The following is a 26,893-nucleotide window of genomic DNA, read 5'->3' as shown; positions in this document are numbered from 1 at the left end:
TCAAAAGTTCAATCAGTTACCAGTTACCCAGTGTTCAAGCAATATATTCAGTAAGACCACACTCCACAATGCATCTTACAGTAGTCACCTGTCACAGAGGGTACTTATTTTACATCGAATTTCCCCTCTAAAACTCATATAGTTGTTGCTGACTTCAGAAAAAAAAATCTGTGTAGTGAATCCAAGGATTGCCAACCCCCTCCCACTGTGAAAGTTGAGTCTGAGTGCTATTTCTTTAGAAGTGCTTATTTTTGGTGTTCAGGGGATGAGTTCACTCAAATGATAAAGGTATTTCCATTTTCCATGTAAATACAATAGGCTATTATTATTATTTTTCAAATCTGAAGCGTCTCCCAGTCATTTGCTTTCCTCAAAAATGCTATCTATGGGAGAAACCTGAACATTTAAAAAACAAATGCAGATTGTTTAACGTTATTTTCATCTCGTGCCTCTGAAGGAGCTGGAGGCCTGGCATCACAGATGTGCTAATGCATCTTCAATGTGAAGAGAACTGAATTTTGAAATCTATGCACTTCATTTCCTGAAGACACAATAGTAATATGGCAGGGAAAACAAGGCTATCATATCTTGAATCCGCACTGCACGGCAAATGCTAAAGTAAAGTGACATTCTTTAGGAGTTGTTTAGTATCAAGTGCTGATTTCGCTAGATAAAATGCAGCTGTCTTCTCAAACTACACAACTGGATTCACACCATCTACTAATTCCTGGTGGAGTTTTAAAGATACCTTTATGGCCAATTTTCTTCTCCGTGCAAAGCATCCTAATTTAGACAGTACAAAAATACCACCATGTAGTTTCTATGCACAAATACCATCTCCCTTAGAAATATTTGATAAAAGAGACTGCGTTCTACAAGGGCTTGGGTCACCATTTAAAAAGTAACGTAATCGGGTCTAAATTGAATTAGGATTGGTTGCCAAATTGTCATACAATTGTCTCCATCAGCTTTCTTCTTATTACTTTAAGTCATGCCTAGAATTTGTCATGTTGCCTAGTGGACCTGAGAACTGGAGGATTCTCTCTTAAGATGCTCCCTTCTACCACAGAGGTTCCATTCCACAGATGTTCCCTTCCTTCCCAGAGCTCATTTGCAACGGATATCCTCCTAGAAGGAAAATTTTAAGATTACTTCCAGAATCTGAACTCTTTTGATCTCTACTTGGCATCGGATAGTGTGATCACCTTTCCCATGGCTGAATACCTAATTTAGCTCATCTCAGCCCTGCTAATCTTGGGACCACAAATTGTTTTGTTTTTTTCTTAGAATGCACATTCTGCAAAATGGCAATCCTGCCTCCATCAACTCTATGCTAACATTCATAAGCTCTTCACACACTTAGATTTCCTGCTGGGAAGTCCTCTGGGATTGCCCCCACAGAGAGGTAACAACTACCTCCTCTATTCACCCAGCTCTTTATACTTACAGCTGGTAAAATTCTGCCCTTGTTGTATCATCATTGCTTGTAATTGGCATGCCTACTATCTACCCACTTTCCTCCCCACAGAAGATAGTTCATTCATTCACAATCAAGAGGTAGTAAGAGGCCAAAAGGCCAGGCATGGTGCGAAATAACATGGGTACCAATAAATGTTAAAATAACCAGGTCTTCAGCAGATCAACTAGTAATGTATTTTTCCCACTCATCTGTAAGGTTGTTTTTTTTTTTTTTTTTTTTAATTTTTCCTACTTATTTCTAGTAGTTATTTCTAAGGAAGAGTTACATATTTAAAATAGGATTCGTTTGTCCTATGCATTGCAGAGAGTTCCCCCATTGTTGTGGCTTCTTGTTGTACATATGGAACATATTTTCCCTTAATTATTTCTTCCATTTAACTTTCTCATTAGCATTTCTTTTTCAGAAGCTAGCTGGCACTAGAGATGGGGTGGCATGGGTAAGAAGAAAAGGCAGTGCCAAAGGGTCCACAGAGGAAACTGAGAGTGGTCTCCTAAAGTAATACAGTGAAGAGAATCGATCAGATGTTGAGCCATTTTTGAATTAGCATCAACAGATGTGGTTAGGGCAATGGGGGTAACAGAAGAGTTAGCGATAATTTTCATAATGCATGACACATAATAGGAGGTTAACACTTATCTGTTTAAATAAACAAGTGACCCATTGAATGAGAATTCTTCTTTCCTCCAAGTCCCTGTAATTGTTAAGGAAATTCGTTATTTGTAAGAGATAGAAGTTCAGGTTCATTGCGGTGATCACCCTGATTCTTCACTCTCTTTTGTCATGTAACTTTAAAGTGGCCTCCCATGAAAGGTAGGATAACCTATCCCAATTCCTTGACAATAGGCTCAACCAAGTGATTTGCTTTAGCCAAGAGAAGTCAGCAAATTTGATTCATACAGTAACATGAAAATGTACTCATGCCTTTATGCTTCCTCTCTTGGACTTCTACTATTGCCAAGAAATTTGCTTAGGCCAAGCTGATGAAGGGAGAGAGATATATGGAGTGGAGTGGAGTTGCCCCAGTGACCCTCGCTGAGTTTATTTTAGATCAGCTAACAGTGAACCCAGCCAAGATCAGAACAATTTAACCAATCTCTGACTGGCCTACAGACTCATGAGAAATAATAAATGATTTCTGACTTTAGCTACCAGGTCTGAGGATGGTTAATTACACAGCATCAGCTTGCTGATACAAGTTAGAATTCTCCAATGAAATTATTTTATTAGTTTTTCTGTTTAGTAATTGCAGTAAGTTCTAACATTTTGTATACCATAGTGAAAAGAATATCCGGTAAGAGCCAAAAGACATATATGCTTCCATATGTCATAGACTTAGACATTTATTCATTCAACTATGTGGATAATATTAGAAATACAAAAAAAAATTGCTCTCATTAAATCAATCTTGCTTCGGGGGGAGAGTACAGACATGAGCCAATCATTTCTGTCCAGTGCCATAAGTAATAATAGGAAGTATCTGTTATAACCATGATCTCTGAAGCGAAATGACCTGAGTTAAAAACATTGCCTCCATCACTTCCTAGCTGGGTTCCCTTATTTAACCTCACCTCTACTTTCATTATCTATAAGATAGAATGGGAATGAATTATACCTACTTCATAAAATTGTTGAGAGAACTGCGTGAGTTGATATCTGTAACATACTTAGAACACACTTTGATCTTGACACTCATAAACTTATCATTACACGCCAGTTATTGCTTAAAAAAAATTAAGTATGAAGACATTGAAAAACAAGACTATATGGGGTGGGAACTGGTTGGCGGGTAGTCATTGTAGAAACAGAAACCTGCAAATCTACCTGGACTTGAGTATCTTCATCTGTATTTCAAGGAAGAAGACTAAATGACTATTAGGCTACCTTATAGTTGAAATACAACATTCTTATCTAGCGTCACATTTTGTCTAGCATAACACTTGTAGTAAGTTCCCACTAAATATGGCCTTTTATCAATAAAGTGGTTTTCAAAAGAAGTTGGTCTAAAGATGTTAATTCACATGTCATTATGTGTGACGATAGAGGCAAGCTTCCTAAGATTATCACGGGATATTCTGGTCCTGTTTAGTAGAACTGGAAGTGAAAAGGGACTATCTATTCCCAGAATTTGTAGCATAAAGACCCAAATCATAAGTATGTATTATGCTTGAATAGAGCAGCTTAAAGCCTGTTAAGTCAAATTAATAAACACAATAGACATATCCATATTTTCTCAGTGTTTAAGCAAAGTTACTGAATTCCTTCTATTTGCTTTTTTTTGTATTTCTGGTTACAAGATGCTGTCCTCTGCTGTTTGCTGAAGATTACACCAGGTAAAGTCACCAGCACACAGCGAAATAACATGATAGTTTTGTTTCACCAACTAAATGCCTACAAATCAGGAATGGAGAACAAACACAGAATTCTGTATGTCCTTAGACAAACCTGCCTTGTTAACACCATGTTCCTCTTCTCCTGGGACATCTCATTTTGATGGCATTTGTCCTGTCCAAGCTTTTGGTCACTCAGATGGGCTACCTGGAACTGTGACAAAGTGACCGATCCCTCTGCTCATTGGGTAATTTTTTCCTCTAAAAGAGCTTTTATCAAGAAATTTCCTTGAACATATACCCTGTCATTGTTGACAGTACTTGCAACTTCTACTGAATGCATATCTACATTTATATCACTGTTAAATAACAATTTAGTCTGCATGTGAGTTTGTATGACAGTTAGCTTGCTTACTAATTATTTCAGTTCTCTTCAAGAAAGATCATTCAGTGACAAGTGTGGCAAATCCATTTCCCCACAGGGTGAGATATTCACCTCCTGGGATTCAGAGCTGACAACCGCAGCCTGCATGCCTCTGAACATCTTAGATGTATTCCCCCAGACTATCTAGAAGTAGTCGCAAAAATGGAGCATTGGTATTGAGTCAATCTGGGTTCAAAACTCGTCTGTGTCATTTACCAAGCATGTGGCTTTGGCATCACTTTCTCCGCCTTTAAAATCTCCCAACAGGTTGTTTTGAGTTTTAAATAAAGTGATGTATACAAGAAGTCAGCAAAAGGCCATGTCTTATGGATGCCCAATAATCACTCGTTCGGGTCTGATCAAAAAATGAAAACCAAGTGACTAATGCAAGGTTATAGAGTGTGAATGGGTAGCTGACGTGGAAAAAAAAAAAAATGGTAGCTGCTGGCCGAATGAGAAACCAAGCAGAAATGGGAACGCTTTCCCTTTTCCTTTTGGCTAAATAGCACTGATCCTTCCCTGCTGCTTTGTTTGATAGATTAATTCATTCCGAAAGGCTTTAAAGATGTCTGGTAGGTAGCTAATAATCAGCTTTGAAAAACAAATCATTGGCCTTTCCCTTGCTGTCAAAGTCGCTAAAAAGAAAATTTGCATTTCAAATGGCTTCTAGTTTACTTCAGAACCAGAGGGTAGACTTCTTTGAAGCTATCTAGAGCAACTAGTAAGTGTACTTTTTAATGGCTTATTAGTTGATAAACTGTAATTGGCATAAAGGGGCAAGAGCTTCAAAAGACAAAGTTACAGTCAACTGCCCACTAATGTTTTAAGTCCATCAGTGCAGCATTTATTTAAAAATAGAAGCATGTTGATGCAATTCATAACTACATCAAAGCTCTCCAAAAAGATGGGGAAATTCTAATAAATCACAATCCGCGTGTAAAGGCCCATCCCCCTGCAGATGCTGACATTTAAGATACATATGAGGGCATGTGCTTAGTACCCAAATAAATGTATAGATGTAATTCTTTTTTAAATTTTCTAATGCTAAGTGAGAAAATATCCGTGTTCTATAAAGGGAACAGGAAAGAAAAAAAAGAACATTTGGTGTGAACTTGGATATGCCTCTGATGTTCCCTTAGTAAAAAAAAAAAATCTCCTTTTTGTCTAATGACATTTCTCATTATGATTAACTCACTTTGTTTAAAACTGTTTTTAAGCCAAGTACATATTCTGAGCTCTCAAATATAAAGAAAGTGAGCACAAAGATCATTAATTAAGGAGCCTGAAGCAGATACATACTTGCTCATCTCCAACATCTATACTTCTTTATTAACAGAATGTAGTAGAGAAAGAAACCAACATGAATGTAATATTAATGTTTCTTGGGCCCCTCCGTCTTTCTAAGAACACTCTGTGAAGTTGAAATGTGCCACCTGCTCAGCGCCTGCCACCCCCACCCCTCCCCGGACCCCTTAACAGGCAATGATGGAAAAGCCCACAACCAGGAGGAAGAATGTTGGAATTGAGTTGTCAAGCTGTCCTGGATGTCTTGTACAAACTGAACAGGCCAATTTACTGCAACACTGCATAGGCTGAAGGCTCCTATCTCGCCTTTACAGTGCTTTCTCATGTTGAGATTATCCTCCTGGACCAGTCTTCCTTCCCAGCAGCTTTTCAGTTACTCCTAGATGCTTTCTGATCAGCCTATGCTGGGTGATGCTACCATGTTAATCCTTACCTTGTGACCAGCCTGCCTGGCTAGGAGAGGAGTCTCTTACCCAGCAATCTGAAAGCAACAGCTCTCTGTGTTTGGTGATATTTCTGAATCTTACTGGAGATTTGATTTCAATGTCTTCCTCTTTGTAGCTCCAACGCCTGGCTTTCAGGATGGAAACAGGCAGGCTTTTAGAAAAACAAAACAGGGTAACTTCTCACCCACAACCCCTGAGTTTCTTTGCCTATTACTAACCTCCGAGCCTTGGGGGTTGCTTTGAAACGCAGCTGTTCTGGCTCTGCCCTCCAGGTGGCAGCGGTGCCACACCGCAGAGGCTCCAATCCCCTCGTCCCCGACTTCAAGTGTTAATGCAATTGACCAATCAGTGCTAAGATGATGGGAGGTAATTGGGTAATTGTATTTTACTGATCACAAGCAGAGAAAGGGAAAGGAAAGGGGGAAAGAAAAAGGGGCAGAGGAGGGAAGGGGACTGCAGTCCGAGAGGAGATTTGGGGAGCTCGGACCCAAGACGTCAGGACGTGGCATTGGCTGAGAGAAAGCCTAGAGCCGCAGGAGGTGCCGCGGGCACAAGGAGCGCATTTATTTATCGGGGGAGAGCGGGCGGGGTGGGGGGGGGGCGGGAGAGGAAGAGAGTTCGAGCCGAAGTGGATGGACGGGGACCGGGGTTTCTGCCGCGCAGGGAGCCGCGAGCCAGGGCGATGGCGCTAAGGCCGGCGCGAAGCCGCTGCGCTCCCGAGAACGCGTCTCCTCGCGGAGGACCCGCCGGCGTCGAGAAGGTCTGCGCGAAGAGAGACCAACTTGTGGCTCCCGACGCAGCTGGAAATGAGATCAAAGCTGCAGTTTCATTCGAGCAGGAGGAGAGGAGCCAGCGATTAGGGATTTTTTTTTTTTTTTTAATTTTTAACCTCCTTCGTTCCATTTTCTGTTTTCCGTTTTTCTTTTCTTCTTCTTATTTTTAAATTTGCCTCACACCCCGTAGGTCCCCTCACTTCGCCTTCCTCCTTTGAAATAAAAAGCCTAGTTTGAACTTCTTTCGCCGCGGCGCCCCCCACCCCCCTCCGGATGCGCTGCCCGCTGATGGAGGAGAAGGGGACCCCGGGGCTGGCAGGGGCCACCGGCGAGGGACCGCGTCACGCGTCTCCCCCGTGATCCCGGCCCTGCTCGCGGAGTTCTGCAACACCTGGAGGATCTGGACCGGGCGCCGGGGGTGGGGGCGGGGACAGAGGAAACGAAAGCCACCCCGAGCCTTAAAAAAAAGAAGAAGAAAAAAAAAAGTAGAGGGGGGGCGGTGGGAGGAATGGGTTTCTTCTTGACAGCTGACGGAGCCTTGAAATTTTCCTCCACTACCTCCGCCCCCGCCCCCCGCACTCCATTTAACGTGAGATTATGAAATTGCAGAGGCGGTGGAGGGAAGGAGACAGGATATAACAGGGAGTTTGGAGGGAGAAGGGAAGGTGGCTGGCCGGGTGGCTGAAATCAAAAATCCAATTGCGCACTGGGTTGTGATGAGAAATCTAATCAGATCTTTGGAGAAGGGGCCGGCCGGAAGGCTGGCGAGTGGGGGGAGTTGATCCCCAAATTCTTCGAAGGGGTGCTGGGGGGTGAGGGACCAACGATGTAAACGGAGACTTTTTTGGTGGCGGTGGCGGTGGCGGTGGCGGTTGGGTGCCTTGCAAAAATGAAGGATGCGGGACGCAGCTCTCTCTTGGAACCGAACGCAGTGGATAAACTGATTGTGCAAGAGGAAAGGAAGAAGGAAGCTTTTTCTTGGGAGACCTGGATCTTAACACAAATGTGTATGTGTGCACACAGGGAGCCTTGAAAAATGAAATAAACCAGTGTCAGACCCACGGGGCTTGGTGTGTTCTGACATAAATAAATAATAATAAAACAGCTCCCCCCCCCCAAAGGATGATTGGAAATGGAGAACGGAGGATCCACAAAGAAAAAGTATTTTCGTTTTTCTCTATAAAGGAGAAAGTAAGCCAAGGAGATATTTTTGGAATTGAAAGTTTGGGGCATTTTTTTTTCTTTTCTTTTCTTTTTTTTTTTTTTTTTTAGGAAAGTAAAGACCTGCTATGGTGGTGTTTTCTTTTCTTTTTGAATTTCCCACAAGAGGAGAGGGAATTAATAATACATCTGCAAAGAAATTTCGGAGAAGAAAAGTTGACCGCGGCAGAATGAGGCATTGATTGGGGGAGAGAAACCAGCAGAGAGCACAGTTGGATTTGTGCCTATGTTGACTAAAATTGATGGATAATTGCAGTTGGATTTTTCTTCATCAACCTCCCCCCTACCCCCCTTTTTTTTCTTTATGGTGTCAAGATCACGCGTTTTCTCTTGTTCTTAACCACCTGGATTTCCATCTGGATGTTGCTGTGATCTGTCTGAAATACAGTGAGTGATCCTTATTTTCTTACTTTATTGATGAAGAAAATGCCCGTTTATTTATCATTCCTGGTTCCTTGATCCCTTCACCCCCTTTAGTGGGATTCTTAAAAGCCTGGCTATTGGGGGCCAGAAAATAGGGAGAGGGTGGCCCAGGCATCTGTTCCATCAGGTTGTGCCCACCAATAAGCCGGTTTGCTATAATGATGCAAGTTGTCTGCATCCTGGGCAAATGCCTTTGCAAATGTTCACCAGGAAAAAAAAAAAAAAATCTCCCCAAGAAAGCCACTGCAGTGTGGGGTGCCTGAGCTGTGTGACTGACACTCTGGAATGCATTTAAGTTGCATGGCAGCCTTGGAGTTAAGAGGCACAAATGTTTAGCCATTGGAAATCGAAGGGACCCAATTTAAATTTCATTATCCAACCTGACATTACAGATCAACATAATGTATTAACACAAAAATATGACAATAAACCAAGCAGATGAAGGATGGCCATGGGGGGGTGGGGGGGAGGGAGGGAGAGTGGGCATGGGGGAGGAAGTGGTGGAGAGAGGTGACTGCACTTGTCCCCATCTCTCTTGCATACACTTGCTCAAATGTGGTCTTCAGATTACCTAGTTCTCCCCAGTGCTAAGAATGGAAAGGAGGACCCACCTCTTTTTAACCCCACCCCTTTCAAACTAACCACTTCTTTGGATAACAGAAAGGCTGCCCAGAGATAGAAGGCAGCTTGGGCAGTTGACTTGGGTTTTGCCAGAAATCTTCCCAACATCCCCAAGACAGGGCTATTGAGAAAAAAAGCAGAAATCGAGTGTCTTGTTGTAACTTAGAAAAGGTCTATGTGTTGAGCTCCAGTGCTTCTCATGTGACAGCTTTGTCTTGGGAGACAGAAGCCAATAAAGAAAAATAAGAGAGGATTGAAAATGCTTAGAAAGCCTGGGGGTCTGTAGCTTCTCTTTCCATCTCCTTCCTCCCCTATAGCTTCCAGGGTCATGGAGCTGGCTTTTTTTCTCTTTTATTTTCTCTCTCTCTCTCTTTTTTTTTTTTTTTTTCTTTTAGCAAAACTCTTCCTCCTCATCCTTCTCCATTCTTCTCTGGGGCCTTTTATCAGAATCATAGACCCATATAACTTTAGAGCCAGAAGACTCCTCAGAGATCTCATGCCAATAAAAAAAAAAAAAAAAAAAAGGAAACTGAGGCCTAGAGAAGCTATAACTCTGGTTAATGGCCAAAACTTAGGAGACAGTAACTCCCACAAGCCTTTAAACAGCAGACAAAAGTCAGTTTGGGATCCAAGCTGGACAAGAATCAACACTACATAGTGTGACTACTTCTGTCCCCACATATGCCATTTTTATCTAGAAGGCTCGAGGAAGGAAACTGTCCTGAGAGCTTGAAATAAACTCCCACCACTCTGGACCTCAAGAGTAGCCATTCTCCAATATTCATATCCTTAGAATTTTTTTTTTTTTTTTAATAGCAGAGCTCAGATAACCCTAGTTTTAATACTACTAATTTTTTTTTTTTTTAAATCCCCAAGTCTGGTATATCTCAAAGGAGATAAGAGGCCGAAATCTCCTGGGTTCCTCCTTGGTGTTGGGCACATTTAATCTGGTGAGCGGTGGTCCCTGGAGAGTCATTAAGAACCATGGAGTTAGATTTATATTAGAGAGGTGATAATAGAAACCAGAAACACCCTTGCTAAAAGCCTCTGAGTCTGTTCTTATGCTCGCATCATCTATTCTTATCCTTTTCATTACTCCTTAACTAAACTAGCCTACAGCTGAGCACTTCTTTAATTTATTTTTCTGGGCACATGTTTCCTGTTGGGACACAGATCAGACAATACATTTATCAACCTATGAAAACAATCGTGCAGGAATTTTTTTTTTTTTTTCCCTCCCCTGAGCTCCTTGTAGGCTTCTGCATATCTTAGAATTCCTGGCAGGTTGTTAGTTTGTTTGCTTTTTTTATTTTGGCTTTAAATGACCACAGTTAAGTCACAGCTTGGCGTTCATAGATTCACTCAAGTTATCTCAAGTTCCTGTTATGTTGCAACTTAGCACAGTGACAAAAAAGGAAAAAAGTACTTCGTTTTTGCTGCTCAGCTCTGGACATCACATGGGAAACTCCCCCAGCCTTGCTGTCAGCTTGGCTTCTGTTAATCCATGCAGATCCCTTGCTCTTCCTTTTCTTTTCTTTCTTTCTCTCTCTCTCTTTTTTTTTTTTTTTTGGTTCTTTTTGAACGGAAAATGTCTTCATTGCTACTCCAGTTAGACCTCCAAGTTCATTGCTCTTCTAAACATGGTCAGCTCTTCTGGGTTCAGGGCACCCTCCACACTTGCACACACATGCAAACTTTTCAGAGAAAGAGAGGGAAGAAGGGGAGGGAGTGGGGGATGGAGAGAGAAGGAAAGAGAGCAAGAGGGTAGAGATATGTTTCAAGTTGTGGGCTGAAGTGTGTCCTCCCACTCACCTCCACTTAAGCATGTTCTTCAGATCTAGAGATGATGGAGCTTCTAAGGATGGCATCATTTTTCATGCTGGTGAATCACTTCCCCAGCACTACAGTTAGAGACGCATTGCCCAGCTCGGGGTTTATCTCCTTTTGTTTGGCATTTGGGGTTGGCCTGGTATGTCAAGCAACTTGCTCATGGACTGATGAACATATTTTGACCATGCAAGACCTAGAAAGTTACCTCATTGCAGCTTATTTCAGGGCCAAGGTTGGTGCTTATTGAGTGACATTTGTGAGTAGGTAGTTATAGACTGGGATTCTGCAGAGGGCCTTAGGCCTAGAAACCTGGTGAGTTTTCCAAATTTTGAAGTTACCTTTTCAACTACCTTCCCACTCTGATGTAATCGCTGTGCCCTTTGGGCAATAACTTTAATTTCTCTAACCCTCAATCTTATCATCTGTATAATGGGAATGATAATATCAACAAATTTGAATGGTTTTGTGAATTAAAAAGTAATGTTATGCAAAGCCCTAGGTATAATAGGCTCTCTAATGAGGGCTGTTTGTTATGGTTGTTCTTGGATTAATTTGGATTAACTTCCTGGGAATTAATACTGGCTGGCTGAGCCACTTTACCAATTCCAGTGGCTACACTGGAGAACCAGGAAATGTGCATCTGACCTCACAGGAATCACCACTTTCTTCTTTTGATGTCTTATCAGGACACATGGGCTGCAACATATCATTTTAGATATGAAATACTGCTTCCAGACAGAAGCTGAAAAATCAAGAATTTCTCCTTAAAGCATAGAAACATAAATTTCAGCAAAAATAACACTTGAGAGAGATTTTAGGGAAAAATAATGCTGTTGTGTGTACTTTTGGTCGAAAAGTTGCATATGATAGCTCTTATATATTAAATGTATAATTTTAGCTGTATTTTACAGTGTCTTGCTCAAAATAGAGACAGATTTCTAGGCAATTATATAATTTTGATAGTGTGAAGTTCTGTTACAAATATTAAGGCCCCCAAGTCCACAATTTGGGTGCAGAGACTTTCCGGATATAAGGAATCCTATGTTTGTTAAACCTCTTTTGTGATAAGATAAAGGCCCGATAGAATGTATGAAATCAAGATTTCATGTAGACCTACTTGTCTTATAGTTTGCGTGTGCTCATCTTCCAACACCAACTTGCAGTCATTTTCTGAGGCAGCCAGTCATGGTCATTGCTCGTAATTTCATTGTCTACAACAGCAGCCCTGTGTTCTGTCCGTTTCCTCAGGATGTTTCCGGAGACCTATTCTCCCTTGGAGGGAAAAAGAGCCCTACTGTTTTAATTATTGTTATTCTTGATATCATATCGGTGGATGATAACAAGACAGTCAGACTGAGGAATTGCCCTTTGGAATTTTATACTGTGGCTTTTCAATAAGGGAAACAATTTGAAATCTGTGTTCATATTCTGGAAACGCATCCTAAAGCTAATCATTTTCACTGATCTTAAGAAGAGATGGAAATTATCTATGGAAGTTCTTGCCATTTCATAAATTTTACTTTTTTGTGTGCTCCTTAAAGGTGACTAAGAAATTTGGTAAACTTGGACTCTGGCATCATAAGTGAATATGAATATTCAGCTTTCCAGTGGGTCACGTGTGTTACATGCACCATTTAACCTCTCTGAGTGTGTTTGCTCATCTGTAAAATAGGGGTGATAGCACCCACATAAAGCTGAGGTTGAAATCAGATTGCATATGTTATGCACAGTAGGCATTCAATAAATGCACATTTAAATTGAGTATGTATGATTTTAGTTTAAGTAATGCATAATTTGCAAATAAAAAATAAGCTGATTTAAGGAGACAGTTATCTAAATTGTTGGTATACATTTGAAAAAGGAGAAATGCATTAATAAGGTTTGAGTAGCACAAATAGGTACAATCATTTTTGGTAAGATCCTATCCCTTTTTTTTTTTTTAGTTTTTAATCACCAGGTGCTCATCATGACTAGATGACTAGGGCCCTCCTTAATCTGGATCACCTATTTCACCTATCCCCCTACTCCAACTCCCCTGTGGTAACCATCAATTTGTTCTCTATAGTTAAGAGTCTGTTTCTTGGTTTCTCTCTTGCTCTCCCTCTTGCTCTCCTTCCCTCCTTTTTTGGCCCATTTATGTTTTTGTAAGATCCTACACTTTTAAAACATATTTGGATGTGCTTTAGTGAATGCTATTCCCTCGGGAAATATTGAAACATGCTTTGTGAATTGTGGAAAATATCCCGTGTCCGTATAAACTTTCTTTAGATTACTTTATAATACAAATATAAAAAATTAATGATTTATATAAATAGTGTCTTGGAAGACTCTCCAAGGGGATCAAGAGTCTCTTGCGTCTTACTTTTCTTCAAAATGATTTCTCTGAAGAACTGTGAATTTGACAGTTGAAATTTGGTTGGGCAGATCTTGTGGATGAGACAGTGTGCTTATAACATTCTCTGATGGCAAGGATTTTATTTGTTCTCTGGCATGTTCTCAGCATCTCAGAAAGTGTCTGACAAGTAGTGTGCATGCAGTAAATACTCTTTGAATGACTAATTGAATTTAGTTTGAGACACCCCCTCCAAAAAACTCAAATGCACATATATCTGCATATTTGTTTCTTCATGCAGGAACACATACGTGCAAGAAATGTGGCTTTCAGGAATCTGTAGAGGGTCAATAAAAAATACCAATGCCTGTACTGACTAAGTGTGTTAAGCACCTACTGAGTGGCTTCCTTATGTTGCAAAAGCTGAGATCTGAAAGTTAAGTGATACAAATATTTTTCCTACTCTTAATGTTACCAGTAACCCACTGTAACAATCTGTATAAGTCATTTTACCTCTCTCATATTCTCCTCTACTAAATAAAGGTTAAAAACTAAGATGCCTTCAAGCTAAGATTTTAGGATTCTGATCATAATTGACTACCTAGAGTTTCAGGATTTCTAGAAACTGAAAATATTAATCCGTGATCTCAGGATACTAATTTTTAAAACGTGGAGTATAGTATTTTGGGAAGAAAGCAGAATCACTCTTACTGTGGCAGATATGCAGGGTCAAAAGGGGAAGGAAATATCGAGTGTTTGTAGGGAAAATATAAAGCGATCTGAAATAGACAAACATTGCATTCCAACTTTGTTTCACACCTATTAGCTGTGGATCCTTAGTAGCAATGTCTTCGTTTCCTTGACTATAAAAATGGAAATAATTTCTTATGCAGTTATTTTGGGAGCATTGAGATGTTTACATGTTTGGCACATGATCAGTGACAATAAATGCTAGCTCACTTTCTTTTCATTAAAATTCTTGGTTATTTTTCACAGAAATGGGAACATTTAACTGAAAGCACTATGAGTGTTTTGCTTTATATTTATACTGAATATGTAAATGAATTTTTTTTGCCAACTTTACTATCAAAGTTGGCAGTATTATTTTTGATAATGTTTTCCAGTGTCAATCATATTTATAATGAAGACTAAAATGATGAAAAGCTTGTGTAAGATTAATTAACTTATTTCAACCTTGGCATAAGCTGATGGCAGATTTTTATGCTTATGGAAGCTTTTAACACTTAATGGAAGTTATGAGTATAATTTCCTAATAGCAATAGTAACTATCATTTATTTATTGAGCATTTGATATGCACCGCACACTATGTCAGAATTATGTATTTTTCTGCTCAATTCTCGCCTACGGAACTGAAACACAAAGAGCCTAAGTAATTGGTCCGGGGTGATGTAGCAACTAAGAGGTGGAGCTGGAAGTATAAGATACATTTCTTCTGACTTTAGAACCTGAGATGAGAATCAGTAAATTCAAACTTGTTCACTTGGTAACAAATAAACTCTCCAGCTCACCATCATCTAGCCTAATACTCAGTCTGAATATTGTAATTGAGAATGCGATGGCTACCCTTAGGTCACATAGACATTGCATATCTTTTTTCAATCTTCAGTTATATCCAAGTGTGCCCCTAAGTGAGAAAGGGACAACTGAGAATCACTTGGGGGAAACTGCGCTAATTCACCCAACATACTAGCAGAAAAGCTTTACAAAATGCTGTGAGATCATCTGGAAATTCAAACTTGTATAAGAAATGAGGTCAACGCTAATAGTGTTTGGTCTTTAGTTACAGTATCATACGAACCAGAGGCACTCCTAATGGTGGGCACCTAATGCCTGATCTCAGTTTTCATCACGATTAATCTGGCTGCAGCGCTGGATACCAATACCACTTCTGGCTTTCCAAAACCCTTCCAGAGCATGAAGGTGCTGCTCACTGTCCTTTCCTTTATTAATTTCAGTTCATTCTTCTTCAGTCCTCCTGTTGTCTCTTTAAATGTTGAGGGCTTCCCTCTTTGAATTTATTCTACTCTCCATCTCTCTGCATTCTTAAGACATGCCAGCTGGACTTATTTTGAGAGATGACACTGAACTCCTTGGTCTCAACCACCTTGTGGCTCGTGAATCCCCATTGTCAGCAAGCTTCTACTCCCTTATCTGGTCTCCTGTGGACCTTAGAAACTTACTACGCCAACTGTAACTGATACGCCAACCGTAAGACTCCAGAAGTCTATGTATTTTCAGTTTCAAATGATATCAATATCTCTTTCACTTCCCTCATATCCAGTGACTCACCAAATTATTCATCAATCGACCCTGTCTTAAACTCAGCTCTTCTGTCCCTCAGCCCAGCTTCCACTGTTTCTCTCCTCGATGTCTTCCAATGATGCCAACTTTTCTCCAGTGTAGTCCATTATTCATTCTTTCTTTAAAAGGATTAGCCTAAGAAATAAAGTCGAACATCCCCTTCTAGAGTCTATAAATACATTTATAGAATAAAATAAAAATTCTACTCCTGATAATACAGTCTGGCCAGCCTATCTATGCCTCTCTTGTCCACCTGCCACACTGAATACGTTATTCCTTTGGAGATACCCTAGGCTACTTTTGGCTCAAACTCTGTGAGACCTAATCCATGTTTCTAGGATATACTTATACTTTAAGTCTCAGAGCAAGTTACTTCCTCTGGAAAAATCTTTCCCAGCTTTCCTAGACCCACTGAGTTCCCCCCTCTCCTCTTTACATCAGCATTTTGTTCATAGACCTGTAATAGCAGATTTTTCTCAAGATTTTATTTATTTATTTATTAGAGAGAGAGAGAGAGAGCACAAGTGGGGTGAGGGGCAGAGGGAGAAGCAGATTCCCCACTGAGCAGGGAGCCCCATGTGGGGCCCCATCCAAGGACTCCAGGATTACAACCTGAGCTGAAGGCAGATGCTCAACCAACTGATCCGCTCATGCACCTGAATAGCTTTTATCACTGTTATAACAACTATTTACTTGGCTAAAACCTGCTAGATGGTGACTTTTTTTTTTTTTTTATGTAGACCTCAACTTAACTTCCCATATCCCATACCTAACTAAGGTATCCCTTAGAAGTTCTCAGTTTGGTAGAGCCAAACTGATCTAACACATCTTTAGAGTGAAGTTTCCTTTCATTTGGTGAATGGTGGAAAGCCATTATTTTTCAGTATTTCCACCATTAAGCTATGGTGAAAAATATTTGTTTACTTATTGTTTTTTATTTTATTATTTTTATTATTTTATCATTATTATTATTTTCATTTTTAGGGACCCAGTGTTTCAGAACTACTTTGACGAAGAAATACATTGCAATTTGTTTCTCCATTTTTCCTAATTGAAACATCTACTTGCCAGTCACCACTCTGTAAATAACCCCCATAAACATTTTTGCCATGACCTGATATAAACTGAGCCAAAAGAAAAGGGGTTTTAATTACCCTACGCAATCATATGAGTACAAGCATGATTTTGAATCAGCTTTTTGAAATATTGGTAATAGCTGTCTTGGAGGATACCAGTTTTGAAAATAGTTCTATAATTATGTTTTAGCATGAATTTTAGGATCTAATTGTAAGCTCACTGCAGGTTTTGCCATGCAGTCTTATGGATGGCGTTGTTCACAAAGAGTATTATTTACAAAAAGGAAGGCGCTCCTTGATGTCAGACACCGCACAAGCTACAGAGTTCTATGACGTGGGCCTTTTTACTCATGAATGGCTATTGGAAAGAGACTATGCTTTCGAATTTTGAATATTGCCCAAATATGGACTCATGCAGTGGAGGAGTAAAAAAGATGGTCTCGTTAGTAAAAATTCATGGTTTTAAAATTTTGGTGATCTATAGTCACTTTTTACAACATGTGAACAGCTGATTTTATGGAACCTGGTTCTTCTCAGGAGATGCTCTGGCATCATGCTTTAGAAGGACACTGCCTCCTTTCTTTCATAAGAAACAGCAAAAACCCTGGATTCATTTTTTTTTTTTTAATGGTAAATGTTAAATGGTAAGACACTTATTCTTTAATCTTTGAATATTAATAAATGTCTTGAAGATGTCCAGTTAGAACATTTCCAGTACCTTTGTTCTTTTCTGTTTGTTTTTTGATTTTTGTGAAGTTTTTTTTTTTTTTTCAGTTTTTCTTCTAGTCTTAGATGCCCCCCTCCTCCCATTTAGAGATTTCTATCATTGATCTCTAATAAGAGTAAATAAGACAACATTAATCATAGTGCTTCACAGGGCTTTTTAAATCTGTCTATCGCTTTGAATCCTCTCAATTCTGGTTGCAGAATTTCCAAAGCAATATTCTCTATTAACTACACCCTTTGGGATAAAGCTTCAGGTTCTGGTGTATGTGGTGATCGGGATGGGCGGGGGTAATGGGGCGGTTTGCAGGGAAAGGTTTCTGAAGAGGAGCAAATGCTGCTTTTGGCCTCTGTTTTTGCCAAATCATAAACTGCTGAGACAATACTTTTCTTGGAGGGGTCTGTTTGTTTTATCCAATCAATTTTGGCCAAGTCACTGTCTGGAAAGTGGTAGAATTTAGCCACTCAGTTACATGTCCTTATTTGTGGCTAAGGTGGCTATCTGGGATGGGGGATGGGTTTCACAGGTGGAAAAACAGTAAGATCTTTTTCTTATAACTAATACTATCCTCTAATTATTAAAATCATCTGTTATTGTAATGTGGTCCTGCCTTAGAACAAGTCGATTGATTTGTGATGTTTTAATATATACCCTGTTGTTGATGCAGCTGATCCCTTTATATGTTTTTTTTGTGTTTTTTGTTTGTTTTTGTTTTTGTTTTTGTTTTTGATTTTTGAATCTAAGAAATGTAGTACTATTCTCAGGACAATAGAAGATTTTCTTGAACCAATGACTTGATGGTGAGAACTTCAGTAACTAAGTATGAGATGGTGGTTAAAAAAGGAGCGGGCATTTGAGAACGTAGACATGAATAGTTTGAAATCAAAGGATTTACAACGGAATGGTTTACAGCTGCCTCTGAGCCAGATCTCCGATTGTACCGATTCTACAACTGGTGAGAAGGAGGTGGGGAGGTCGGGGAAGGGAGAGGGAGATGAAGACGTGGATTGAGATGACTCTGAACCTGGCTGTTCTGATCTGAGCGGAGGGAATGCTGATAGTTTAGTTAGCTGATCTCTAGAGAGACTCACCCGGTCCGGGACCAGAGCATGGGTGTGCATGAGTGGATTCAAGTGCATTATGGGGACTAAGCCAGGGAACTCTGCTTTCTTCTTACTGAAAAGGCAGAAAGTCAGAAGCCACCCTAAAAGAGTTAACATCTACACAGTGGTGTAGAATGGAACTATGAAGGCTTTCTCTGTATTGTTTGAACGTTGCCATGGCAATAGTTTCCAGCAGAAGTTACATGTTTTTCAATTCCCCAAAGCAGCAAACAGGCTTTCCTCTCTTCCTCGGAACTTCTCCCTTTCTCCCTCCCCTGTCTCCTCCATCCTTGGTCCTCATCTCCTCCACCTTTCCCTCCTCCCTCTGTCCTTTCTTTTGTTCTCACTTTCTCAACTGTTCTGCATTAACAGCAAAAATATTCCAAGGCCACGAGGTCGCTTTTGGGCTGAAAGGGAGTCAGACATACAGCCTTCTAACCAGGTTTCTGTTTTCCTCCGTCTGTTTACGCATTAAAGACCTAATTAGATGGAAGCTGTGGATGGAAGCAGGGTTGGGGCTTTCCCTGTTGGTAGGACATAGAACATATTATAATGGTTGGTGTTGTGGTGATATGTTAATTGGATCGCTCCAGGCAAGTGCAGAGCGGCAGTCTCTGACAATTAGAAAGAACAATGACTTTACTATGAAGGAGCCCACTCTCTTAACCAGTGGAAGGATTAGCATGCATTGCAGGTCTCTGGAAGGTTCCTGTAGACCCCAGGAGAGATCTGCAGTTGGAAAATGCCTCCTGTCTCTTTAAAGCCAGGCTAACGCCTCCCCTTTGGCTTATTTTACTGCCAAAGAAAGGGAAGTCAGGGGAACGGTGAGATGAGAGATCTCGTTTCCTGGGGGGTGGGGGTCCCTGTTGCATGCAGACCTGGGCCATAGGATTTTTTGCAGGGATGGGAGGAAGAAATCCTTGCCTGCTTCATGCACGTGGCCAGTGAATTGTGAAATGGGTCTCATTAGAGCCTTTCATATCCCGGCATGTGCCAAAGTGCTTTGCCGGCACAGCGCCATCGCTTCAGGTCCATCCCTGCTGGTGTCTGCTGCAGCCAAGAAGGGACAGAGGCTCTGTCTGTATTAAAGGCTCCAGTCCCATCCCTCTCTGTCTACTGTTCATTGTAAGTCGCCTCTGGGCCTTTCCGTCTGGCCGGGGACGAGGCGCAACACATCCCCTAGGTGTCTGCAGAGAGGGAATATGAAGGATTTGAGCATCACGGATGGGTTGGAGGCAGCGGTGCTGACCGGCACCCAGAAGTTCCCTCCCTTTTCTCCAGGGCTGACATGAAAGCTGTTGGATAGGCTTTCCTGCAAATACACCCCCATACCCACCTGAAACAGGAGATGGGGAGTTCAAAGCGAAATAAGTTATTGGAGCCCTTTGTGTTACTGCATACAGAGGTACTTTTTGCTTCTCTTTTCCCAACTGGAGATTTTTTTTTTTTTTTTTCAACTGGAGATTTTAGAATCAAATTTTATCTCCCAAACCATAGCCCCATCCGTAGCCCTCAGAACTGCCATATGTCGAATGCTAAGTGCCAGGCACTCTGCATATCCCGTATCGAGAACAACTGATGACTCTCTAAGGTGGTTGATACAGAAGCATAAATGTGGAAGCCAAATCAGATTGTGCCCTCTCACTTCTTAGGCCTGTGACTTTTGGTAATTTACTCACTCTTTTGAACCTCAGCTTTCTCATCTGCAACATGGGAATGAATACAGTACTGACTTGTGAATTATACTTGAAATAATGTATGTCGAACTTGAAGCAGAATGTTTGCAATGAAAAACATTCAAGCTGTTATTTGTGAAATGTGAGAGTTATTTTCATATAACAATATTATGAAATAGTCATAAGGCACATGCCTCAGGCAGACAATATTAAAAAATAATTAAGGGCAGATTGTTTAAGGAGAAAGGAAAAGTAGTTTTTGAAGATGAGTTTCTGAATTCGAAATGGTATAGTAGCTGATATTTTGGGTATGACTCAGTTTGGAAAGCAGAATAGACAGAATGATTGAAATAAATCTTTGTTGCATTCATTCTGGATAGATGATTTTCATCTATCCATATTAGGAATTTTTATTTGTTTTTATGGAATTGATCTCTTGGGCTTTGTGTCAATTATGCCTTAGATTAGAAATAAGAAGAAATAATACTAGCTATGTTAAGCAAAAATAAGAGTATTTATTGGCATAAACAACTGACAAGTCCTGCAGTGCATAAAATTCAGGTATGGTTTGATTCAGATACTAACAATGTCTTAGGGACTCCTGATCTATTGTCTCTGTAATTCTCATAGTTTAGCTTTCTTCCATAGGCCATTTTCACCCTTGGGCTATTATTGTTTTGCATTCCCTAACGCTTCCACCAAAGAGTGACTCTTTGGTTGCACAATTCCCTTGAGACATCCTGAGCTCTAAGCTGACTGGAGTAGCTTAGGTTATGTGCCCACTCATTGACCTATACTGGCTTCAAGGGAATGGAGCTGACCATCAACTGCATATGCAAATGGAATCCAGAAGCTATCAAGAGACAAGAGAAATGAGGTGCTAGAGAGATGATCACAGATAAATACCATAGGTCCAAAGGTGGAGACTGGGAAGGATGAGTTGTTATATTTCACATTGTAATCTGCCACGAGGGTTAATTTTGGTCATACTTTCCTGTGATGCTACTTTGTATATAGGTATTACAGTAGTTTTGTTCTTCCGGAAAATCATCTGGCTGTAGCTATCAATCTTTCAGAGGAACAACTTTATCTGCCTTCATGATATTTTTGCTTTACTCCTTTCATGAGTTAGGAGGAACAGGTTCTTGTGTTTGAATGGGAGTTTCCATTCTTCCCTGGAAATGCAGAAACAAAAGCAAAAATAAAAGAACCCCCTTCAGGCAATAACAATTCATTGGCAAAAGTTCTTTTTTTTTTTTTAAGATTTTATTTATTTATTTGACAGAGAGAGATCACAAGTAGGCAGAGAGGCAGGCAGAGAGAGAGAGGAGGAAGCAGGCTCCCTGCTGAGCAGAGAACCCGATGTGGGCCTTGATCCCAGGACCCTGAGATCATGACCTGAGCCGAAGGCAGCGGCTTAACGCACTGAGCCACCCAGGCGCCCCTGGTAAAAGTTCTTTAAACTTCCTCAAACACCCATGATCTTGGTCACCTGCACCAGCCAAGGCTGTGCTTCTATCCAGCTTTGATGTCATCTAATTTGTCACTGAAAATATCTCAGGAGTGACATAGTCCATCCCTGAACTCTTCATTCTGCCTACCCAGAGATAGTAATCCAGGTAATATGGCACAATGTCCTTTGCTTCTTAATAGGCAAGGTGGAAAAAATGCTTATCTGGGCTCTGGATACAAATATTTGTTAATACCATCTATTCAAAGTGCATGATGGCTCACCAAGTTCAAGGACTGGGAACTATCTCTTTTGTACTCTTACTGCTGTGTGCACTACATTGTACACACTATGGATACTTTATTCCTACTCACATAGTGGCGTGCTCTGAATGCCAAGCAAGTCCAAACGTTTCTCATAAGAGCTGTTGGGAGAGCAAAAGGCTGGTAGAGTAGACTGTGCCTAGAAATTTACAACAGTGAAGAAGATACCAGGTTAGTGACAACCTTTTATATGGTAGAAATTGTGGTGCGTTATTTTTCATATTTTATTTCATTGTGTCCTTAACAAAAACCACAATAATAGTGATGTTAATTATAACAATGTAAAAATGCCGATAAAGGTGAAATTTATTGGCCAATTGCTACGTATTCGCACTGTTTCAAATGCTTCACCTTTGTAAGACATGGGCTCCGTAAGTAAATAAGTGATTTTTTTTTTTTTTTTTGGTTTTTGTATGTTTGTTTGTTTGTTTTAGACATGCGTCAAAAGGAGTTTGGATAGGCTCAGTTGACACACCCATGTCACAGAGCTAATAAATGACAGCTTTGCTTTGAAATTCTGGTCAGCCCTGTGTTTTTCCTGTTTTGCTAGGCTGCCTCTCATTTGAGACTACTTCATTTAAACAACAGCAACAAAACACCACTTAAACTCGGCTTCTTTAACTTTAAAGCAATCAAAATACCAAAGCCTGCAACTCCTTCCTTTAACCTCACTTGCTTTTTTAAACATTTTTACCTGCGTTCTCAGATTTGTCAATCTGTTGTGGTGTTTTTTCAGCCTCTAGTTTGATTGAAGGCAGTTGTCAGGCTACGACTCTGGATTTTTCTGCGCCATTTGTTTTAAATATACCAACAATTTGAGATCACCTGAGGTCAACCACACGGCACCGCAGTTGTCCTGGAACTTTATTTTTTATTTTATTTATTTTTTTTTTTAAGATTTTATTTATCAGAGAGAGAGAGGGGGAGAGAGCGAGCAAGACAGAATGGCAGGCAGAGGCAGAGGGAGAAGCAGGCTCCCCGCTGAGCAAGGAGCCCAATGTGGGACTCGACCCCAGGACGCTGGGATCATAACCTGAGCCGAAGGCAGCTGCTTAACCAACTGAGCCACCCAGGCTTCCCGGTCTTGGAACTTTAAATACCTCAAGAGACATTAGCAGTTGGCGGGCGTTCGTCCCGAAGATAGGATGATACCACGAGTCGTATACTAGCTGTGTGTGGCTATGCCACCTATTTCTTGTCTCATCTGTAACCATCAGAAGACTTCCTCCTCCATATGTACAAAGGGAAGATAGGGCCCTTTCCTCCAGAGTCCCTAAGACTCTTGACTCTCTCAGCCCAGCATGGTATGTGGGAGACGCTGAAGGCGAGATAGCTCCAGGACACTGCTTCTGCTGCCTGTCCCAAGACGCTACTAAACAAGATTGCTGTCCTTAGCTTATCCAGGCATTGGGCCAGTTAGGAGCGAGTGCCCCGAACTAGTTTTCTTACTCTTCACTGTATCACACTTTCTTTGGCTTATGAGACAGACACTACAGCGGCGCAGCAAGCAGACACACACACTGCAGTTGTAGGATTCACAGACACAATCACACGCTCACTATGTGCACATGTGAGCACGTATGCACACACACAAACACACATGCACATAATCCCCACCAGTTTATCTTCACGTTCTGAATTCCCAGCTGACACCAGGTGGGGGATGGGAGAGGGGCTTCTTTCTCCATGATTCAAGACAGGAGGGGAAGAACGGCATACAGGGCAATAGGTTGTGGCTGTGGGGCGCGCTTTGACATCTGAGAATGATTCTTCTTCTTGCCTATATATTTGACCCAGTATCCGCTGTTTAAAGAATGTGAAGTGACTTTAATATCAGTTGTGGCTTCCTGTCCCCAAATCTAATACTTTTTAAAAACAAACAGAAGAGGCTTGGTGCGTTTCACTATTTGATGATATTTGAACAACTGCTTCCTGTCCCTTGGGGCTGGCGAGACAGAGTGGTACTTGCTTCTTGTTGTCTCTGAGATATGCCCATTTCCAACCGTAACTCGGGCTTTTAGCACTTCTCAGGCCCAGATAACTATAATCGTGCCCTGATGGGCTCTTCTCCTCCCCGTGCACCTTTATCACCTGTGATTTATCTTCCAGAGGCATTGCTGTTCTCCTCCTAGCAAACCCTCACTTCTGAGATAAATGCCAGACCCTGAAACCTGGCACGGCTTCAGACGGCCTCTCTCTCTCTCAGCTCTTCTCTCCATTTCAGTATGTATTTCTTAGCTACACCATATTGTTTCCGTTTCCTACCTACCACTTTGTAGGAGCGATTGGTCTGCGTGCCTATTAATTGTTTCCCCACCTGGAGGAAAGGCCGCCCGAGGTCAGCCCCTTGACCTGCACCGCTGTGTCCTTACATAGGAGGAGATATACTCAATTCACCTTCATAAGGGAAAAAACTTGCTTCGTGGGGTGCCTGGGTGGCTCAGTGAGTTAAGCCTCTGCCTTCGGCTCAGGTCATGATCTCAGGGTCCTGGGATCAAGCACCACATCGGGCTCTCTGCTCAGCAGGGAGCCTGCTTCCCCCCTCCTCTCTCTCTAACTGCCTCTCTGCCTACTTGTGATATCTGTCAAATAAATAAATAAAATCTTAAAAAAAAAAATCTTACTTCGTAAGCTTCCAACTGCTGATCTTAAAAGACAAAAAACATTGCTTTCTTTTGCATCAGTTTCTCATTATTTTTCCTAATAGATGGCCTCATAGACGCTACTTGGGGCTAGGCAACCTGCTCTATTAGGAGCACCCACCTCAAGGTATGTCATCTTCGCAATAAGGAGAGCTCTGTTTGGCAGAGTTTCCTGTAGGATCCCTTAAGGGACTTGATATTCAGACAGCGGGAAATTCAGAGCTCTAGGTTTCCTGTGGTTGTTTGCTTAGCAGGGATGTGGAGCTCTCCAGTCAAAGCAATATGCTTCTATGGGCAAAGGCATCCTTGTCTTCTTTGGAGGGCTACCTCGCTTCTGTTTTTCCATAGTTGACATGACAGATGGATTTCCCAAGGGGCATGTTCATGTGTACAAGATGTTTCCTTTTCCAACTTCCTGTTCTATGACAGTTATAAGAGCATAATGAAGTTGTAACTTCAAATGTTTTGAATCTCCTGCCTGGGTTTGCATATTATTAAAATTTGCAGCATTGGTTCCTGAAGCTAATCCACAAAATGGGAAGGTGTCACGAGGAGGTTTGCAAAACAAATGGGGGAAAGAAGCAAAATGCGGTGGAGTTACTTACGAAAGTAAACTTGTATGATTCAAAAAGCTGACATTTATCTTTGCTCCTGTGTCATTTCGTTAGGGTTGAAATGTCCTTTTTTTTTTTTTAATAAAAATATGATATTTATGTTGTTTAAAATTTTTTTCTCCTAATGGCGTTACTTGGCAAGATAAGTGTTTTGTGTATTCTCCTATGTTTATGACACATGACCTCCATGTCTGTCATTAACTCCCAACGATTCAGTAGGCTAGGACACTTCAGTAAGATACGAACACTAGAGTCCTGGGAAAAACCTTGTCCTGGTGTTTGTGGGTAAAATAGAAAATGTGAGCCCATGTCACCATAGCATTTTGAGAAGGGCTCTTTCCCACTGCTGACGACAATGGTCAAAGGTACGGCTAGTACTGATGCTGCTGCACGAGTCCACGGGACTCGAGGCAGCTTACCTTCCCTCTCTAAGCCTTTTGTATCTGTAAAATGAGGGGTTTTGATTTAGATGCTCTGCAGTGTTCCTTTTAGCTCTCTCTTTCTGAAGTCTAAGACATTTCACAAAACTATTTGCAGGCTACAGGACTACATTTGCCAGAGAGAATGGAAATGCATTTTCCTTGTTCCCCTTCTCAGATATTCCTGATGGCTTATTTCCTCTCTGCACGTCTTGCCCTCTTCTGGCTTTTTTTTCCTTCTTCTTCACGCTTGTCAAATATATTTCTTTCCTCTTCTATCTGTGTCTAGCCAAGTCCCCCAACATCAGAGGTGTGTGTGTGTGTGTGTGTGTGTGTGTGTGTGTGTGTGTATCTATTCCCCAGGGTAAGCACTTCATTTCAGACTTGCTTCCACTAATTAACTACAAAATTAAGTAGGTGAATTCATTGATTCAGCACTTGGTTTGATGTTTATATTAATTCATTAAAAGGGAAGCCCTGGATGTGGCCAGAGGCTTGACGGGAATCTTTCCCTCCCCCTGAAATCCCCTTTGACTTCCCACACTAGATAGCTATCTTGCTGTTTCTCAGAAGTATACACGCATCTGGGGAACAGCCAAGTGACCGAAGGGCGGATGGGCAGGAATTCCATTCTTTGTGGTGATAGAAACAATTGTTGCTTTTTCTTCTTCTGCCTGCCCTGCTCACTGGCTACTACTCCAGTTCTCCTTTTGATATACCTGGTGAATTCCCTTTGGATGCCTTCTGAGCTTTCACTGACCTCTATTCTACGTCAGATGCCCAGGTGGCTACTGACCACGTGGCCCCAAGCCCATGAGGAAAGTAGACTCCCCACCGGGGTGGAAATCCTCGCCTCATTTCCATCAGAAAGAACTTGCATAGGAAGCTTTAATAGGGTTCCACCCCCTGCATCAGAGCCATCCACTGGTTTTCAGGGAGGTATTGACTTAAAATCTATTTTCATTTTTGTTTCCAGCAATCACCTCCTGTTTCATTCTTCTTTGCTTTGTATATAATAACCACAGGTGAATGACAGGAAGGGTGGCCATTTGTCAAAGAATCGTACTTCCCTTTTTTCTTGACATTTTCCCCATTTCTATCATAGGGATTCGTCGAGGTTTTTTCCAAATCTCTAGTATCTAGCTGGTAAAATATGTTTTATGATAAAATAGATTGGAATGTGGTTTGTAATAGAGTAGCATCCGTTGTAAACGAGGCTTTTCTTGGAGCCCATCCAAGCAGTCGGGTTACTTGTCTAAAGTAATTGGATTAAAAGAAACACTTAGGAAATGTATGTTCTCTGATTTTCCATACCTTCTGTACCTTGCGCCTCTGTTAAGAATCCTGAACTAAGTGTGACT

The 26,893-nt window shown here is 41.1% G+C and overlaps 1 protein-coding gene across 5 annotated transcripts in view; it reads left to right on the top strand.

The window, feature by feature from the left end:
• Nucleotides 1–26,893, top strand: part of LOC132008405 (leucine-rich repeat-containing protein 4C) — a 1,212,627-nt gene that overhangs the window by 1,042,286 nt on the left and 143,448 nt on the right. Inside the window, exon 1 of one of the 5 annotated variants that reach the window (XM_059386949.1) lies at nt 6,591–8,363. The exons of the other annotated variants lie outside the window; for them this stretch is intronic. The gene's annotated coding sequence lies outside the window, so the exon portion shown is untranslated. Of the gene's footprint in view, nt 1–6,590; nt 8,364–26,893 lie in introns of those variants that run through there. 5 annotated transcript variants of the gene reach the window in all.

Source organism: Mustela nigripes, unplaced genomic scaffold (genome assembly GCF_022355385.1).
Source record: "Mustela nigripes isolate SB6536 unplaced genomic scaffold, MUSNIG.SB6536 HiC_scaffold_148, whole genome shotgun sequence".
Taxonomy (NCBI): domain Eukaryota; kingdom Metazoa; phylum Chordata; class Mammalia; order Carnivora; family Mustelidae; genus Mustela; species Mustela nigripes.
This window is presented reverse-complemented; position numbering and strand designations above follow the sequence as displayed.